Raw genomic sequence first — 5,505 nt, forward strand, 5'->3', positions numbered from 1 at the left:
TTCATCTTTTTGTTATTGCTGACACTCTAAAATTTGCTTAGAGTCATTACTTAAAACTATTTGGAGGAGTTTGGAGGAGAGCTCAGGTGAGTCCTTGCCTTCACTCAGCCATCTTGGCTCTGACTCCAATATCTTCTCTTTTAACCTGGTTCCTGTTAGATTATAATTGGAGCAGGTAAGAATGTGGTCACAATGTTTACAACTATTAACTATGTAGTTGAGTATATTTTGCTTTAAAATGGAGATTAATAATAACATTGTTTGAGGGTGGGGGGAGAAGTACCACAGACCTCTTAAGTTGTCCTTATCTGTGAGGTTCCTTGGGACTTTTTGTTTGTGCAGGGTCATAAGATCTTATCAATGCTGGGAGAAGCTGCTGCCAGGAACTGCTCGAAAGTTTGCTTATGGTAGAGAGTCAGTTTTATCTGATAGATTGTTTTGACATAGCTTGTGGATATTACGAAATTGAACCTGTTACATCTTTGAGCCAATTTAGTGACAAGAGACCTTAGATTTAAAGTTTTATTTTGCCTCGGGGGTTAATAAGTCTTGAGGCTTACAGCAGTCAGCATTTTTCTGGGGTTTTTAAATAAACTATCATGTATTCACTGTATGTGTGAAACTCTAGAATGTGTTTACTCTTAATCTCTAAATGACTGATTTCTGTTCCAGGATGGATTTAAACTAGAAAGGATAACTAAGATAAGGCCTTGTAAATACCTATATGTGCTTGTTGTTAGTGGTTATTAAAACAGGAGAAAAGCAATAATAACCAACCCTAAGATGTGATTAGTAAAATTTTACTATTAGTGAAATTTTGTTATTTGAGGTAAAATCTCTTGGGACTGTAACTTCATATTATTCTGAGTTTTTGTTTCAGGTATGATTGTTTGAATTGTCATTACATCAAAAGTCTATCATTTATAGGAAATTCCATGTGCTGTCCAAAGGGAGTGTGCTCTAAGATCTGGTACAGGTTAATATCTGTGCCAAGGAAAGTTGAGATGACCCTATGTAGGTAAAAGTAAGATCCTCTTGACTCAATTTCCTTATTCTGCTCTTTCCATTCTAAACAGGGAAATTTCCTGCCTGGTTAATTTTGAGCTTGGTTATGACTTCCTATGAATAATGTGAATCTTTCCTGAATGATTGGTTGTTAACTATCATTTTTACCTGGAATCAAACAAAGTTATAGAAGTTTGTTTTTCTCCCCTGTTGAGCTTATGTTGGTCAGTTGGTGCCCTTGATGGGACTGTCTTGACATTGTTACAACTGTGTCCCTCCTTTTTTTTTCATAGAGAATGTCTATAATCAGGATAGGTCACCAGGAGAAATTTTTGTCATTGTAGTACTAAATCTATTAATTAATAAATACTGAAACATCTCTGAGTTGCTAAAATAGGATGCAAGTATGAAAGATTTTTACTGCTTTTCATTTGAATTTGTGGTCCATTCCATATCATAAATGACTAAGTGAATGAGTTCTTAGGCTTACCACCCCTTTGCTAATAGTTATATATTCATGTGTAAGATTAGATCTTTAAAGCATCTAATTCTTTCAGGATGATTTGATGATAATATATACCCTCAAAAGAGGGGGAAATGATAAAGATGTAAAAGTAAAAGTTTAAAATTTTAATGAAGTAGTAAACTTAGAGAAAGCAACAAAATTAGTCTTTTTCTAAGAACTATGATATATATGTGATTGGCTTCCAATTGTTTCTAATGTGATGTACAGACTTTGAGTATGTTTTAGTACTAAATTCTCAAAATGAGATTGAGGATTTTACATGTAAAATTGCATTAAGTGTGAAGAAAACTCAACATCATGTTCTTTTCCTGCTTTGAAGTCTCTCTCTGATAATATTAAAAGACAGAAGGGATCACTTTTCCATTTTTCCTTACAGATCCTTTTAAAAACTCTACTTTCAGCCCATTGATGGCATTGTCCATAATAAGTGTAGGGTTCAAGTAAAGATAGCAAGATTTGAACTAGTTTTCACCACATGAACTAGTTACTGAAAAACCAAATTTAGGCTTTTGTACTAAATTGAGCCTTGTTATTGGTAGATTTTAGTAGTATTAAATAGGGAATCTCTACAAGTGATCTGGAACCAAGAAAGTGGATCTATTAGGAAGAGCCTCTTCCAAAGCTGCCCTAAGAATGAAGCCTATTCCAGAATTTCCAAGGGAAGATGTTTTCAGGGACCAGAAGACTACACAGGACAGCTAGACTAAAAATGTAGTTTCTTATTACATGGACATTGGGAGTGAGTTACCAGGAACAAGAAGTTTTGATGTTATTTAATATTGATAATTATTATTATATTACTTTGCTTTAATATTTCATTGTGTTTTTGTTTGGACATGTATGTCCAAATTCCTTTTATCAGGGTCATTCCTCCTGCAATTTTTGGTCAACTAAAAGCCTGTCTTCTGTTTATATTAACTTCACCTGGCCAAAACTTTACTTATGAAAATAATAATGTTAACTTTTACATTCTTCAAGTAGAAGCTAGAGGGAAGTTTGAGTTTCTTAAAATGGTTTAGTTATTTGTCAACTATCTTAGCTAACTGTTGTTATATAAATCTTTCCTCTCAATCCATTGTGAACCTTCTAAATTAGCAGTTTAATTTGTAATCTGACTTAGTTTACCTATAGAATCTGTTTAATGAGCTTTGTCTGCTTAAGAAATGCATGAAATTATACTGCTTAACTAAGTTTGTTCAACTTTTATGGCATTGAAGGAGCATGGGATTATGATTTGTCTCTTTTTATGATACTCTTGGCCACAGTGTACTTGTTTCCTAGTATAAGTTTAAGTCTTTGACTTACAGCCCCCGACACTAAAAAGGCTCTGTGCTTTCCTCAGGATGGCTTGCTATTGTCATCTTTGGATCCCTGACTACTCTGTGATTGTCATACCTTGGAAATTCTTACCTACAAGGGCACTCCTAAGCATTCCTCACACCTCTTCAAACCAGTCCCTTGTCCCTTACTTCTATGAAGCCTATTCTTCTTTTTACCCTAACCATCCAGCTCATTTATAAGACTTTGATCCATGAGTTGTGAACTGCTCCAATCATTCTGGAGATCAATCTGGAACTATTCCCAAAGGGCAATCAAACTGTGATCCAGCAATACCACTACTAGGTCTGTATCCCAAAGAGATAATAAAAAAGGGAAAGGAACTACATGTACAAAAATATTTGTAGCAGCTCTTTTTGTGGTGGCAAAGAACTGGAAATTGAGGGAATTCCCATCAATTGGGAAATGGCTGAACAAGTTGTGTTATATTAATGTAATGGAATACTATTGTTCTATAGGAAATTATGAACAGGTGGTTTTCAGAAAAACCTGGAAAGATTTACATGAACAGATGATGAGGGAAGTGAGTAGAACCAGGAGAACATTGTACACAGTAATAGTAACACTGTGTGATGATCTACTATGATTGCCTTAGACCTTCTAAGCAATGCAATAATCTAAGACAATTCCAAAAGACTCATGGCAGAAAATGCTATCCATATCCCGAGAAAGAACTATGGAGTTTGAATGCAGTTCAAAGCATATTATTTGCACTTTTTTTTGCTTTTTGTGGCTTTTTCCTTTTGTTCTGTTTCTCCTTTCACAACTTGACTGTTGTGGAAATATGTTTCCATGATTGCATATGTATTACCTATATCAAATTGCCTGCCATCTTAAGGAGCGGGGAGGGAAGGGAAGGGAGGAAGAGAGAAAAATTTGGAACTCAAAATCTAACAAAAATGAATATTGAAAACTATCTTTATATATAACTGGAAAAATAAAATACTATTTTAAAAATTCCTCAGATAGAATGCATGAGTCTAATATGATATTTATGATTCAACAAGGAATCAGGTGTCACACTGAAGGATGTTCTAATAATTGTAATCTGTTTATTGGGCAATGTGAAAGACTCAAATATAACATTAAATATGAAAAAAAGATTTTGATCCATGGCCTTTAGTTTAGTCAGGATGCTGTACTTATGTAGCCTAAAAGGGGAGAATTGTGAATCCAGAGCTACTCCATTTTGATAATCATTCCATTTTATTCACACATATGTCTGTAGCTTCTAGCTTGGAATACAAGTAACCCAAAACAGGACATGCTGTGGTATGCTATGTGACCTGTTTTGAGAGAGAGCCTAACTCTACCCCACCCCACATCATATTATGCTCCATTTTGGCAAAAACCCCTACCCCGGAAACTGGGTAAAACCTTTTTTGCACCAGATCAGCCTTGAGCCTCAGTGACAGATACCTTGAAAAATCATCTTTGCCCCATTCCCTTACCCTGAAATCGATATAAATCTAGTATACCATTCATTCAGGGAGTCTTTGCATCTTTGGGTTGAGACTGCCCTGCTGACAAATTCAACAAATTCTTTGGTCTAAATTCTTTTTCTTGGCCACTCTTGTTCCAGGCATCAACATTAACTCAAAGATTTTGTGATTCTGGAAAGTCTAGCTAGCCCTTAGGCTAGAGAACATAATTTATCTATATGAGTAATGGAATGGGATGAATTTAATAACATTTCTGTTTCTATAATTCCTTAATTCATAAGTGGTATTAAATTGTCATGACCTCCTACCTGTGTTACTTTCTCTGGAATTGTTGTGGTGAAGAATTATTATGCATAGGGACAGAAAAGATTGGAGGAGGACACTTTCCTATGACCACAGCCACAAACACCAGCTCTAATTCATTGGATAGCAGTGGGGAGCAAGCATTATGCTTCCTTTGCCACCAAGACAGAACTCAGGCTCCTTTGTGACATTCATATCCTTCTTCTATATCAAATAAGTTGATTGTGGCCTATCTTTTAAGTTCCTAAGGTTTAGCTATTCTGGAGTTTGGCAGACTGGGTGTGTGGTAGGAACTACAACTACTCCACATAGGCTAGGCTAGCTTTCCCCTAAAAGGCAGTAAAACCATGCTCAAGTTTTCATTGGTTCAGGGGACTAAGAATTGACATATCTTCTTGGTTGTCAAAGTATGAAAAAGACCAGCTAAAAGGTGTTTGGAGAGTTCTTTGAGTTTGACACATACTGCTAATTGGGGCAACTGACATGGCAAATATATAGTCAGGGGAGATGCATGCAATTGATTCAATATTGTATCCTTCCTAAATATCTTTTCCATGAAATTATTAAGTAAGATGTATTTTGTTAAATGTTAGATGACCTAAAAGTGTTTCATTTTGTTTTAATGCTGGGCCTGAACCACCAGACCACCTTGAGTCAGGCCTATCCCAGAACAGTAAGAAAAGGTGAGTTTAAAACAGAAAATTTGCTCATTTCTACCCTTTTTCATCAGTCTAAAGAAATATTCACATTTACTAATAGTTAATCTCTACAAGGCATTGGCCTATTAACAAAATAAATTAGATTTGGACTTGACCGAGAAGGAACTTCCTATCATGTGAGTCTCAGGTATTTAAATGAATAGCAAGCTTCATTCTGGGTTTCTCACATTGT

This window comes from Trichosurus vulpecula, chromosome 1, assembly GCF_011100635.1.
Source record: "Trichosurus vulpecula isolate mTriVul1 chromosome 1, mTriVul1.pri, whole genome shotgun sequence".
NCBI lineage: Eukaryota > Metazoa > Chordata > Mammalia > Diprotodontia > Phalangeridae > Trichosurus > Trichosurus vulpecula.